The sequence below is a fragment of the Nyctereutes procyonoides genome, unplaced genomic scaffold, assembly GCF_905146905.1.
Source record: "Nyctereutes procyonoides isolate TBG_1078 unplaced genomic scaffold, NYPRO_anot_genome, whole genome shotgun sequence".
NCBI lineage: Eukaryota > Metazoa > Chordata > Mammalia > Carnivora > Canidae > Nyctereutes > Nyctereutes procyonoides.
Genome location: NW_026575032.1, coordinates 4238513 through 4254004, shown reverse-complemented (window position 1 = coordinate 4254004; position 15492 = coordinate 4238513). Strand labels below are relative to the sequence as shown.

At 36.7% G+C, this 15492-nt stretch overlaps 1 long non-coding RNA gene across 1 annotated transcript in view; it reads right to left on the bottom strand.

Annotated features, from left to right (window-relative positions):
• Positions 1 to 611: 611 nt before the first annotated feature.
• The window catches only part of LOC129504311 (uncharacterized), a 40657-nt gene continuing 25776 nt past the window's right edge, over positions 612 to 15492 (bottom strand). Inside the window, exons 2-3 of the long non-coding RNA XR_008663332.1 lie at positions 12946 to 12998; positions 612 to 652 (exon numbers count right to left, since the gene is read on the bottom strand). This is a non-coding gene — a long non-coding RNA (uncharacterized LOC129504311). The remainder of the gene's footprint in view (positions 653 to 12945; positions 12999 to 15492) is intronic.

The following is a 15492-nucleotide window of genomic DNA, read 5'->3' as shown; positions in this document are numbered from 1 at the left end:
CAATTGGTAATTTGAATGGGGCAAAATGAGGCAGCTGTTTGGAAGCAGAATCTGTTATACAGTGCAAATTATCTGGGGCTTCTACTTGAGTTTTGCCTCATTAGCAATCATCTCTATCACCAATTATAAAGACTAAATTTCCGCATAAAATTATGCGGCTCTGCAATTAAAACAGAAGCATAGATGCCAGAGGTAGGGCCATTCCTTAGAAACCAAACCTCTGTGTGTGTTCACTGCTCAGAAAAGGGAGGGGGTGCTGAATTAAGCAGAGCATGGTGTTCGCAGACATCTCATAAGCTTGCCAGACACTCCTCTCTCATTGATCATCTCCTCTAAAACTCAATTGCCCAGGCTTGCCTTTAAAGGGGAAAAAAAATCATCTGTCATTCTTTATGACAGTTTTGCTCCAGCTGCGCAATGAGATGTTTCAGTGGATGGGGGGCAAGTGGGAAAGTAAGAAGAGTTGGGGGAGCTGAAAATCCCTCGGATGTGCTTACACTCTCCCTGAAACTCCAGACGTGTGCCTCTTCAGGTGAACGGTTTGCTGTGTTACAGGTGCTGGGACTGAATCTGCTCAGTGACACGCACTGCATGCATTGGGGGCCGCCGTGTCTGTGTGTGCATTTCGTTGCAGATAATTATATGCAGTTCCCTATAAAGGGAGACAGAAAGAAACCTTTGAGATTAATTTCCCCTGTCAGCAGTTTTAGAGAGGAAATCTATCCCATTACATCTGCTTCTGTTCTAATTTAAGATAATTTTTATCGGATGGGAGAAGAATCTTTTTAAATCTAGAAACATAATTTCAGAATATTTAAAACAAAAGGCGCCCCATGTTGCTACAGCATTACACACATACACACGTAAGCACATACTGATGATTTTATTTCTAAATGATTTGCATTTAGAAATATATTTCCTTCCATATTTAAATGTATCCTTCATTTAGGTCTAGGCATCTTATATAAATTTTTGCACTTGGCAGAGGCTGTGATGCTTTATCTTCCTGTGACAGATTATAGCCTGCTGTTTAAAACCTGTGGTAATAAGTGTTAATAATAAAAATAGGGCCATTTGAGGGTAGGGTATGGATCCTCTGGTATTCAGCTATCATTTTATTGAACAATTACTTTCACATAAGTGCTTCATGAGTCCATTAGATGTTATTGCTTACGGTAGACTACTGTAATCTACAATGACGGCCTGCCTTCTTTTGAGAGAAATACAGATATCCAGCAATAATGAAGTAGGTTAGGGATGTAATGGTCCTAACACTAATTTGGATTTATAATTTTAATTGTCCAAGTTAATTTGATTCAATCTGACATAAGCTAACCAGTGTTAGAGTTCCTTAAAAAGGAAACATGACTTTCCAAATGGATACCACCTGAGGTACCTTCCCTTTGAGATCTAAATGCAACTGAGATGAACATCATTCTGGGGAGGAGGAGCTTCATATCTCCCAAATTCTTTTCTGGGTTTCTGAAAGATAGTGCATAGTTATTAATGGGGGCTCAGCTTCCATATCCCTAGATTTTCTTAGAAGAATTCTGAGGGAACAATTTCTTGTCCTCCTTAACCTCTTGTTCACTCCCTTCTTCCCAATAAAGAAGGAGCTTACACAATGAGATCTGGGAGTTGGGGAGAGGCTCTGCTTCTTCTGGATTCTACCTCTGGAAGGAAGGGGCTGTGATTAGAACACTCACATTTCCTATTTCTCCATGTAACCCTAGCGGTATGGCTTTGCGGCACCAGGAGACTGGCCTACAGCTATGGGCTGGTAAATTTACTTCAAGGAGTGTGTTAGGAAAACTGCTCAGCAATTTTATTTATTTATCACCCTACTGATAGTAGCCACAGGTCAAGTGGATTTCTCTCCAATTTAGCTTCATCAGCCACAAAGCACATAGGTTGCTCTTCACTTCTAAGACTTCAGTATTTGTTTTCCATTGGATCAGAAGTTAGAAAGGAAGAGGAGGATATGAGTTATAATTATTCCTTCCCATTAGTGCGAAGACCAGGACATTTGGGGGAAATACGGGAGTATCATCTGGAGACTGTAATGACAAACTAAGAGATTACATTTTCAGGTTGAAACAAGATAGAATATTTGGGATACTTTAGTGAGAGTGGGTCTTTGACATTTTTGACCCTTCTGGCTTACAGAAGTTTACTTTGTGACTGTGAACACAGTCACGGGACTGATCAATAACAGGACTGCCTGAAGAGGCAGGACTCAGCATCTCCCCCCCACACACACACAGCAGCAGCAGACCTCGACAGGCAGATATGGGGATTAGACTATGTAGAAAAGCCTTATTTGGCTGTCAAGCTTGAGCTTTATCTGCTAAAACTCCACAGATTCATTGCCTGTTTCAAGCTGCCTTTTTCTGTAACTTGGTCAAACCAAATGTATTCTTGCCTCAGGACCTTTGCACTCACAGTTGCTTTCACAGGAATTATGTTCCTAATGGTATTTGTGTGCCTGGCTGCCTCATTTCATTCAAATGAATTTGTATTTCATCCATATCTTTTCAAATACCACTGTCTCAGAGGGGTCTTTTTAAAGTGAATATATCATCTTGTGCTAAAATAGCACAAAACTTTTCTTGCTTGATTTTTCCTTATAAAGTGTATCAGATATTGTAGTATATAAGCATTTAAACTTACTTTAGTATGTATGAGTTATTTGTCTTTTTTAGTCGAATATTAAGCTTATGAGGACAGGAACCCTCTCATTGCCATGATCAGTCCAGAGCCCTGGCATGGTATGTGCTTAATAAATAAAACATTATAACATGTGCTTAAATAAATAAAATAAATCTTTTTCCTTGCAGTAATTCTTTATTTTTCCCTTTCTCTTATTCTGACAATAAACCAAAGCATATTGTTCTAAACCATTCAAATCTTCCATCTTCTGTGAGCAAGAAGATTCCTGCAGCCTCAAGCCTTTGTAGGTTACTGTGTTTCCCTCTTATCCACAGGAGATACATTCCAAGACTCCAGTGGCTGTGTGAAACCCTGGATAGTATTGAACCCCATAAATAACATTTTTTATGAGTACATATATACCTACGATAAAGCTTAATTTCTTATGAGGCATGCTAAAAGATTAATAATAATAGTAACATAGAACAATTATAACAATCTACTGTAATATGAGTTTTGTGAACCTGGTCTTTCTCTTTCTCTCCCTCTCTCAAAATATCTTGTTGTTCTATAACTGACCCTTCTTGTGATGATGCGAGATGTTAAAATGCCTATGTGAGGTGACGAAGTGAGGTGAATGACATAGGCATTGCAATGTAGCATTGGGCTACTATTGCCCTTCTAACAATACGTCAGAAGAAGGATCATCTGTTTGCAGATTATGGTTGACCTCTGGTAGCTGAAACCAGAAAGTGAAACTATGGGTAAAAGGGAACTACTGTACATTTTTGGCCTTGGCTTAATGATATATTCATGGTACTCTTAGCCCAAGAAAAAGGATTTTTTTTTTAGTAAGTTTCTATTCCTTCTAATGTGTTCATTCGCGTTGTGAGCAAATCTACAGCCAGAATGTCCAAAGTCCCAAACTGTGGTCCTTAAACTCTATTGCTAATAAATGAGAGTAAACGTGAGACCATGGGTTGTGTGAGAGTGGAGGGGAAAGGGACAGTCAGCCTGAGGATGGGTCACATGACTAAAGAAGCCCAGAATCCCATCTTTCACCTTTAGGAAATGCTAAGGAGGATTGAGAAATCCATGTCAAACAACTTCTAAGGCCTATCACTTAGCAATATCAGGCCAGTTCCTAATAATATTCAGGGTTCTAATAATATTCAGTATTCCACACTGAAGACTCTCTTTTGATCTTTAGAGAAATGGACAGCAGAACTGAGATGCATCCCACAGAGAGGGAAGAAAATGTATCATGCCTTCCACTGCCCAGATGCTTTGTGTAATGAAGCACTGCCTGTTTTGAGTCGAGATTTCACTGTGACCTAAAACTTCCCTTGGCCAAATATATCTCTGTGTAGTTCAAGGTTAACCACAGTAGTCTACATACTAAGGCCAGGTGTCTTACTGAAGATCATGCCAGTTAAAAAAATACGTACAGCTGTACAAGCTCAATATAAGCTGCTGCAATCTGCCAAAGGAAGAAAAATAGCCAAGATCATATTAACTAATGTACTGAAGACTGAATCTTACTTACTGGAAAATAAAAGCCTCTGCGCTGGCCACAGCAGAAACCTCATACCCTACATATTCTTTTGTGCCTCAAATGCCAAGATTTCTCCACTTGTCTAGGATACGGGCCATGCACCAATACATTCGAGTTTTATAGAGACATATAAATAATATATCTCTTTACTCCCTTTGAGTTGTGAATGAACTCTAAAATTAAACACCAGCATCAGAGAAATGGAGAGCTATTATCAACTTCATTATGAACATCATTAAATTAGAGAATGAATATTGAAATTAGAGTCAACATCAGGCTTCTAATATTTTTTGAGTAAAACCTACCTTCTCCAAATATCTGCTTTAGGTGGGAGCCATGATCTCAGGAGGAAAGTAAAGTCAAATAAAGAAACTATTTGGGACACTTGGATGGGTCAGTGGTTGAGCCTCTGCCTTTGGCTAAGGTCATAATCTCGGCATCCTGGAATCAAGTCCCATCTCAGGCTTCTTGCAAGGAGCCTGCTTCTCCCTCTGGCTGTGTCTCTTCCTCTCTCTGTGTGTCTCTCATGAATAAATAAATAAAATCTAAAAAAAAAAATAAAAACCTTCAGATAAAGAGAAACTATTTAGAAGTGTATGTGCAGAGCATAGGAATGCCAAAAAAACATGTGCTGGTCATATCAGAGCTATTTCTATCTCTGGGCACAAGCGGTTATGAAACTCAGAAGGAAAGAGTCATATAGAGAGGGTCACCTTGGAAGAAGATGAGCCATTCTACAGGGAGATAGATAGAGCAAAAACAAGTTGAACCCAACATTCTGCCTTCATTCAGTCATCTACTAGGACCCCCCCATTGGCCATATCCACTCAGAGCAAAAAAGACTGCTTCATGTATTCCTCCCAAGTCAACCTCTGGGGGTTGACACCAGGCAAAAGGAAGTGGAGCGGGGAACCAGGCATGAAAGACAAAACATCTGTCCACTTGGAAAGTATGTCACATGAGTGAGTGGAGAATGGCTGCATTCTGAGCACATGTTCCTCTGAAAAAGAGAGAAGGACTGAACCACTCTTAGCCAGTTTCCTCCCTAGTCTCTCCCACCTTCCCTAGGGAAGATAGTCCACAAATTTTCCCACTCAGTTACTCCTGCATAGTGGAAATTTCCTCCCTGCATTAATATGCAAAACATAGGTAACAGGCATTTTCTTTGACACTTAGCAGTGAACCAGAGAGAAAACACAAAGTTCCAGTGGTTCAAATGAGAGCCTATCTGTCTCCTCCCCTGAGTGGGATAGCTACACCACTGGTGGCAAGAGTTTTGGTTGTTAAATCTCATGCATTAAGAAAACAAATATCAGAGATACTGGGAAGAATGCTGGTCCTCTTGATGACATATTCCCATGAGAAGATTTCTCAGGAAATTTCCCATTTCTTCCTAAAGAGGGAGAAATAAATTTATTCCTTGCATCTATTATAAGCCACATAGCTAGAGTGTGATCAGGAAAAAGGGATTAAGCACATCAAGAAAACCCCATATAGGTTCTCCCTTTGGAAACGTCCTTTCCTCAGGACACATCCCTTTTCTGCCCTCAGGAAGGCAAACTTCTACGGTAAAGAATGGTTCCATCAAAGGGGAGGCCTATGTTGGAAGCAGAAGGGAAAGCATTGTAGGAAGCAGGATTCAGGCCGTCAGACAAGGTAAAATCTCTGATTCAGCTAATCCAACTATAAGTATATAAAGCAATATATAAAGCAGTGCCAGTATTTTAATTTCCTTCTGTCTGACACTTGTATTTATTTCTTCAATAATTGAGAATTTGGAGGGGAGAAGATTGATGTAATTCATCCCCCATCTCACTACCAGTAAAAGTTTCTTTGCCTCTCCTGGTGCTGAGTTTCAGCTTCCAGAGATTAAAAAACCAAAACAACAACAAAAAAAACTGGAACTGTTTTTGCCAATCTGTAGGATTATCCTTGTCCAACATTATCGCACTCTGCTTTTCTTGATGTTTATGGTTAGGACCAGCAGCAGGCATACTTACACAAAGGCATCATGTATGCTTGTATGGAAGCTATTACTGAAGGTTTACAGAGAAGGAATGAGTTAAATCTCAAAAACATAAATTAGAATTGAATATCACGGTTAGCATATTAAATGTATTAGTTGAATATTAAAATCATTATGCTTAAAAAATCCTTCAGCCATTATCAGCCATACATATTACAATTTCATCACCGGTATATTACTAGTATTATGTGCCTAGGTACTGCCATTTTTTTAAAGTTCTGTGTTCCCTTTTATTTTCTTCCTTAAATTCTTTGCATTTTGTTTTCTACAGCAATTCAGCAATTGCTTTATTCTGCCCTTTTCTTCTGCATTCTGTTTTTGGACTTGTTTTTCAACATCCAGTTGGGTCATCAAAATATTTCCTTCAGGAAGACTTTGCTTTCATAGACAATTCTGGTGTCAGTTACTAACTATGGGTAAAAAAACTGTATTATTTATACCATTATTAAAATCTTACTAGGTGTCAGGCACTAGGTATGGTGCTCATTGCACCTCTGTGAACTAGCCCTGGTTTACAGATTGTTCAGTAATTTGACTAAGACCATGAAGCTTGTAAATGATAAATTTGGAATTTGAAAAAAATAGTCTTAGATGTTATAGCTTAATGAACTAATAAAATATGGTTGTTTACTGCAGAAACCAAGTAGCATTATTTAGCTATGTGGCTCATCATATGCCAAAAATGTTCAAAGTCACAGAAATTTTAAAGATTAAAAATTGATAATATTGCAGGCCCAGATGTCAAATTTACTACCTGAGTGTAGTGACTTTTCAGCATTGAAATTTTTATTTTAAGTGAGAAATTATTGGAAATTCAAGGGTTTTGTTTACACACACACACACACACACACACACACACACACACATATATATATATAACATATATAGGGATTAATCATGCAATAAACATTTATATAAAATACTGTTTATACTGACCATTTCTAGAGGAGTAGTGTAGATTCTAAATTTCATGCATAGATAGTATTAAAAAAATAAAATAATACATTTTTTTTAGTTTTGTGGGGAAAATCAGCCTTTTGGGAATATATCCTATCTCCGTCTGATGGAAGAAATTTAAATAAAAACCCACAAACAATTTTATTAAAACAAAATTTTTTTAAGGCAGAGAAAGAGTATAAACAGAGGGGGTAGGAGAGAGAGAAGAGAATCCTAAGCAGGCTCCACGCTCGGCATGGGGTCCGACTCAGGGCTGGAGCTCACAACGCTGAGATCATGAGCTGAACTGAAATCAAGACATTTCAGCAACTCAGCCACTCAGGCTCCTCAAAACCTACAAATGATTTTAAAACTTTACCATCAAGTCAATCAACAGAAGTCTGAGAAGGGACTTTGGTATTCGAGAGTATGCACCAAACATTTTCCAAGATGTCTGACCTTTACTGATTCTTGTGTACTATACTTCTATTTTTTCACAACAGAGTAATCCAAAACTAAAGGAATTGCTTTATATTTAATGATTAAATCCAAGCTTTGTTTAATATTCAGTGGCTATTTAGATAAAATGATATTTTGTGCTCACACACTAGATGGTATGAACCAGCTGGGCTTTTTATGGCTTCAAGTTTTGACAGTATTTTAAAACCGAAAACACTACCAAGAAAAACCTCCACAGTCATCTTTATTTCTTTGTCTAAAACCACGATTAATGCAAGTTTTAATAAATGCTTATTAGGTACTCAACAAAGCCTTATGAATAAGGCAGAGATCACATAAGCTGAGCAGATACAATCAGTGGGGAAACTAGCTAGATGTTAAAAGATTATATGTTATATTTATCTGTGTACCAAGAATAAACCATAAAATTTAGATGATACTTTTGCCAAGAAAATTACCTAAATTTTTGTGCTGCTGCCATTTAGCTTGTTTTATTTTATAGGACAAATTTCCCATAACTATAAATGCGGAGGCTTATACAGTTATCTAGCAATCTAATAAAAGAAATCTGCTTTGGCTTCAATTTTATGGACTGCTTTCCAGGGGCATATTATTACAGGAAAATTATATGGCTCTTCTCTTTGTTTTGGCACTGGTGAGAAAGATCACAATGATTGTGACTTGGTGACCCTTTGAGAAATATAATCACTGCTAATTTTTTTAATGAAATAATTCATAGTAAAATTCCTTATTCTGTTTTTGACATAATAATACCTATTCTTGCATTTAAAAAGTATATAGGGTTATTTAGTTTCTCAGATTAAAAAAAACAGTTCAAGGTTACTTGTGGTAAAGATATTCTCATTAAAAAATGTGCACAACTGATTGTTTTTTTTTTTTGGAAAGCGAACCTCCTCAATAAACTGGAGAATAAATGTGTCCTAGGAAAATGACAAGTAGTTTGAGTTTAGTGACTTAAACAGATCTTTGTTATTTTTTTCTTCCTGGACACTTTAATATAAGTCTGGATTTTTAGATACTTATATTTTTATATTAGAATTCCCTAGTCTTTGTAGAGACTTTGTTATTTATCTATAAATGGAAAGGCAATACTTTTGTTTGTTGGATGCACATAGATATTAAAAGGACAAACAATTTTCTACTGATAAAATTTTGAAATATTGAATGCAATGGGATATTTCCATAAAAGGCTTTGAGGATTTTCACTTCCTTATAAATGCAATAGTGACCATTCTATTCTGCTGTTGGAAGCTTTTTTTCCTGTTTAAACTGACATAGCTTTTCCTTTCTGAATCTCTTATCAAAGTGTATAGGATTAATAACTTCAAAGATACAGCTTTATATTAGGAATACAAAGAAATGGCATTTGAAGATAATAACATTTGATATTATATATGTGTATACATATATATATAATAAGGTTATATATATGTGTAACCTTCATCCTTTATTTTCTATAAAACATGTGATGTTTATGAATTCAACTATTGATTAAAGCAGAAGAGAAAGCCAGAGGTATCCAATTTTCTCAGTAGTCAATAAAATAAACACGAATTGTTCTGCCCTGACAAAAAACAGATGGATTATAATGCTTACATATTATATACAAGTTTATGGCAGGTATATCTAAGTAGAAAAGAATAGTATTGTAAATCAGCTTTTAGAAAATTACATTTCTGGGATGCCTGGGTGGCTCAGTGGTTGAGTGTCTGCCTTTGGCTCAGGGTGTGATACTGGTGTCTAGGATCGAGTCCTGCAGTGTGCTCCTTGAGAGGAGTCTCCTTCTCCCTCTGCCTATGTGTCTGCTTCTTGCTCTCTCTGTCTCTCATGAATAAAAAATATGAAAAAGATGAAAATTACAATCTTTTAATATGCTTTCACTATTTTGTTCAATTTATAATAGAGACATAAAATATGCACTTAGTAAAATCATTTCTAGTTTCTGCATCAAATTCATTGTAGCATTTAAAAATTTCAGATGGTTTATGAAGTTTGAAATATTTTTAACTTATATGCTTGAAAGATTCGCCAAAAGACCATATATTAAAATAAAAGGAATAGTACCATTGTATATCAACTCTACTTCAATAAAAGTGAAAAAGGATTTTCAAAGAATTCCAATATAAAAGAAATTTCCTATCCTTTGTTAGCAGTTGTCATCTACCTACTTTAAGATTTGATTAAAAATGATTTCCCTATGCCTTACCAATGAGAAATATTGACGAAAATTGTGAAAGTTGATAATATTCAATATTAGCAAATATATCGGATCAATGAGAGCTGTCATATTTTGATGATACCATTATAAATGGATATAATATATTTGAAAAATGACTTAGCATGTTACACATGACCATAGCTTATAGTTCAGAAATTTCTTTTTAATTATATATTCTATGGAAATCCCCAAAATGCACTACCAGGCAGCATGGGCATATTAAGAAGGTTATGACAAAGAGCTTATTTAAAATTATGTCTTTCTGATACTTTCCTAATCTTTTCTTTTTTTTTAATTGTAATATAGCAATATTTTTCTAACTGATGAGACAATTATCTTGTCATGAAACTGTGGTCATTGCTGTAACATAACACATGACCAGCTGACTATACATTTTCTGAAGAAATCAAATATACAGAAAAACACTCTTTCAGCTTCATTTCAGTCCTTTTTAAGAGTAGACAATAGACAAAAACTTGAATTTTCTCTATTATATTAGCAACATTGCAGTAAAAGCTGTAATTTGACACAATTATAAAAGAAAAAGAAAATTGAGCTCAAGAATAAGAATTCCCAAAAGGAAAATTTCATTTTCATTGAAGCAGATGAGATTTTAAACAAAGGCAACAACACAAATTAAATATTAAATACACAATAAAACCTACCCTGATTTAACTTAAATTGCCATTCCCTGTGTTCCCATATCTCTTTTGGTTGTTGTACTTACCATGTCATGATAAGTGTGGTGGAGTTGAATGAATATCTATCTCTCTCACTGAACTGTGACTCCAGGAAAAAAAAAAAAAAACTGGCTCATTATTTGTATATCCTTTACTCCTTTCATGGTCCTGAATAGTTAGTAGATCCTCAATAAAGCCTACCATAAATGAATGAATGGATGGACAGACACATTAATTAATTAATTAATTAATTAATTAATTAATTAACTGGATTTCTTCAGGGCTAATGGTTTGAAAATTACATAAAGAGTAATAATTTATTCGGCTTATGGTCATTTTATTTGGAGGATTTCTATTACTGCAAATTAGATATTTCTAATAAACAACAGTGCTTTATTCTTTAAATTGATTTTCTTTGCCTTTTTTAAACAGAAAATACCGTTTTTAAACTGAAGTAAACTCTATAAAGATTTAATAAACTAATCAAGGAGTGCAGATGTGTTAAGCTTTTTGGTGGTAACAGAAGGTAATGCAGTGAAATGCATATGTGTGTATATGTATAGACAGGGAGGGGCGCTCAACAGGCAGCATTCCTCTATTCTGAATATTGAATACTTTCCTACCTTAAAGAAAGCCGTCATACCATAAAATTACTCTTACAAAATGAAAATTAGTCCTCTAATGCTCATGGTTCTTAAGTAACTATGTGCTACTACAAAAAATAATATTAAGCCAGTTCTAGAATCTCTTAGTCTTCCTTATTTTTTGACAGTTTCATTAACTCAGATACTTTGATCTATTTTCCTGAAAATTACATAAAAGAATTCTGAAGATATCTAAAGAGCCAAACAGAAGTGGGGGGGGGGGGTTGGGCAGGGGACAGGGTAAAGAGAAGAAGCTGAAAGTCAATAATAGTAACACTAAGCCACTAAAAGGGAACTAAATTTCTTGCTTTAATTCAAATGACCAATGATCTGGTACAGCAAAAGAAAGGAGTAACTCCTCAACTCAACCCAACTGTGTAACAGAAAATCATTTCTACGCTTGGATGCTTTACCCCCAAAATAATCCCTGAAAAGGTTTTCAACTTTCCCAATGCCTGATAATACTAAAATGAGCCATTGATCTCTTCTAACTCCAAATATGGAATTAATGTTAAAAATCAGATACTAGAAATAGAAATCACCAAGTCTCCACTGTTTGGGAAGGTCATGTATTGATTTTCCTTCTCATTGTATATTTTTAGTGGCTGGGGGAAGGGTGTATCTTTTGTGTGCAGGCCTGTGAGTATGCATGTCTGAGTGTGTTTGTGTCTGTGTTTCTTGGGAGGGTAGGGGGAGGTGGCACCAATTATCTGCAATGGAAGTATTCATGGCCTTTGAAAACAGCCATTGAAGACAAGAAGAATATAAAGAATGAGAGGGAGGCAGGCTGCATTTCATAATGTTAATTTCCCTGTTTGCTGGGAGGCAAGTGAGCCTATAGATCCTGCCTCTCTCTTGCTCTTTTACTTGATGCTGAATCCAGTGAAGAAAGAGGCTACAGAGAGTATTTCACAAAAATCTGGAAACTTAGATTTAATGCAGCTAAGCAGCTAAAAATAGAAATCTTTAAAGCCTGATCAAACCAACCAAATATCTGGGGTCAACTAGAAAACTAAAATGCCTTTCTCATGTTATTTCTAATGGAATCTGAGGTCAAAAAGCATAACAATGAACTCCTTCTTCCATTCAGGAAACTTCTCAGATTTTGTAGCTATTGTTTCAATTTATCAGTATAGTCCTGAAACATAGCACTGCTTTGTAACCCTCTGAAAAAGACAAGCAACCATGCTCAAGTACTGACTGCCATTCTACTCACATCATGACACAAAAAATTTAAAGAACCATAGCATTTTAAACATAATGCATATACCTAACAGCAGAGCGTGTACATATATATTCTTACACGTTTGCACATATACACAAGATATCACCTGGGAAAATAGAGAGTCGTAAGTAACTGATCCAATTCATTCATGTAGTAAGTGTTTTCAGAGTAGTATCTATAATATACAAGACATTGCTCTAGGCACTGGGTATGCAGCAGATATTGGGGAAAAAAAAGTCTTGGGGAGAAGCAGCAATTTAAAAAGTAGGTGAAATATGTGAAATATGTTGTACACTAAAAAGTGGAAAGTGCTAAGCAAAAGTAACCCATAGAATGGAAAGAGAAAGTGGAGGGAGGGGAAATTTTAAATGGGGTGGCCCATGAAGATCTCACTGACAGGGTCACTTTCCTAAAGATCTAAGTGAGATTTAGAGCATATGTCAGTAGAAGTTGAGTACAAGAAACAAACTTCTGTTAGTATGTTCAAACAGAAAAAAAAAAAAGAATTTAATATAGAAAATAATGTACTTACAGAATCGGGAGGTCTGCTACTGATTTGAGAAGTCAAAGGATTCAATATCTTAGCTGGGATGGAAAGAGCAGAAAAGAGTGCTTACTATTAGTATCATGTCACCATAGTGTCTAGATATGCATGAAGCTGGGGACAGGTTGCAAGGATACTGAGGCCACCGTTAATTACAACTCCTACAAATACTCAGGCAGAGCAAAGATGGCCTGTACCTTGCTTCTATGTTTTAAATTACTCAGAGGTGCATTTAACTGGTGGTAACTATTCACATCAGAACTATACTGATAAATTCACACCATAGCTATAACATCTGAGAAATATCCCGAATGGAAGGAGTTCATTGTTATGCTTTTTGATCTCACATTCCAGTAGAAATAGCACGTCAGGGATCCCCGGGTGGCTCAGCGGTTGAATGTCTGCCTTCAGCCCAGGTTGTGATCCTGGAGTCCTGGGATGGAGTCCCACCTCGAGCTCCCTGCATGAAGCCTGCCTCTCCCTCTGCCTATGTCTGCCCCTCTGTCTCTGTGTCATAAATAAATAAATAAATAAATAAATAAATAAATAAATATCTAAAAAAAAAGAAGAAAGAAAGAAAGAAAGAAAGAAAGAAAGAAAGAAAGAAAGAAAAAGAAAGAAATAGCATGACAAAGGCATTTTAGTTTTCTGGTTGACCAAGATATCTAGATGGTTTGGTGAGGCATTAAAGATTGTTATGTCTAGCTGCTTAGCTGCATCAAATCTAAATCTATCAGGATGTAACTCCACTGTGAATTAAGGAAGATCTGTATATAGACTAGAGAAGAAGATCAATGCATTGTAGGTCCTGATAGGGATAACATCTTACTGCAGCAAGGACACTAGAACAAACTAGAGGGAAAATCCTGAGAACAGGATCCTCAAAATTAAGAGAATGGAGTGATTGCAGTTATTAGTAATGACAAAAGCTGTGACCATGACACAGTGAGTTTCTAAAGGGGAGCCAAGGACATGATTATTGTAGGAAAAAAAAAAATTAAAGAACTGAAAGGCTGGAAACGTGCCTGTTTAATGAAAGTGGATAATGAAATCACCAGGGACTCAACAGGAATAATACAGGAGAAGCGACAGTAAGGCAAAAGCTGCATCCTTGCAAGAAAAATGAAAAGTGGCCTGGGTCTGGCTGCAACACGGAAGAACAGGTGGTGATTTGGTCTCATGGTGTGAAATTCAAAGCTGGGGAACTTACAGGGAAGGAAAGGAAATTGGCCTGGAGGTTCCTGAGTGGAACAGAAGATGATCTCTCTCACCTCCATGCCAGGTAAAATGTCAAGCATGAAAGGAAAGACAGCCACCACTGAAGGTTGTGTAGGGAATTCTGGGTCTTCAGGGGACAGCCAGGTTTCTGGTATGGCAAGAAAGGGAAGTGCCCATTCAAAGAAAGTTTGAAAAGATTGCTGAAGACTGATATACTGAGTCTGTTAAAGTTATGGAGGGGTGACAGATACATTAAAAAAAAAAAAAAACACCATAAATGATGCTACAGAGTGCTGTAAGGATTAGAGTCCAGGGAAAAGGAAGGACTTGGTAGTCCTGGGCATCATGAAGTTACCGATGAAAGCAAGTATGAAGAGAATGATAAGGTCATTTGTCCCTAGCTACTGTTCTGGCTGTTAGGAGAAGGTAGGGATGTGAGTCTTTCTTGGAGTAGATACAGTTCTGAGGTTCTGTCTTGACCCAAACCAAAGGAGATATGGAAGATGACAAGAGGAGGTGATTTCAGTTTAAATCATTTTCATTTTGTTACCAAAACAAGATAATATTTTTCATTATTTAGAGATTTATTCTTCTAAGTGAAAGTATCTTCAGCTTTATTTTACTTCCTAAATTAGTAGATTTACACAAGTATTATGAGTGAGAAAAATTAGGGGCATGGTTGGTTACAGTGCAAAAACCAAACTAAAAATGATGTTAAGGGATGCCTTGGTGGCCCAAGGGTTAAGCATCCACCTTTGGCCCAGGGCGTGATCCTGGAGTCCCGGGATCGAGTCCCACATCAGGCTCCTTGTATGGAGCCTGCTTCTCCCTCTGCCTGTGTCTCTGCCTCTGTCTCTGTGTCTCTCATGAATAAATAAATTCTTTAAAAAATAATAAAAATAAATTTTAAAAAAATAAAAATCATGTTAAGAACCCATAAGAAAATGGCACAATATGTCCTTGCAGAGAAGCTGATATCAGAAAAGATCTGTGCCATGGATTTACTGTGGGTTTGCTGTATTGGGTCAACTTGGCTAAATTGCTAAACTGGGACTGCATTTTCACAATTCTCTTTCTATTGTCAAGTTAGCCTTGGTCACAGTAGCTATTTTGTGGATGCTTCAGGCGGTCATATTTTGTTGACTAAACACCAGTGCAAGGTGGTGCAAACACCAGTGCAACACCTGTGCTGTCGTACCTCATGTACACTGTCACTTATCTGCTGGCTCACGTTACCATGTAGCACAGTAGCCAGAACTGAGGTTCTCCTAGCTCCTACCCTTTGCTTCTCAAACTCCTGGACCCGGTGTGTTTAGC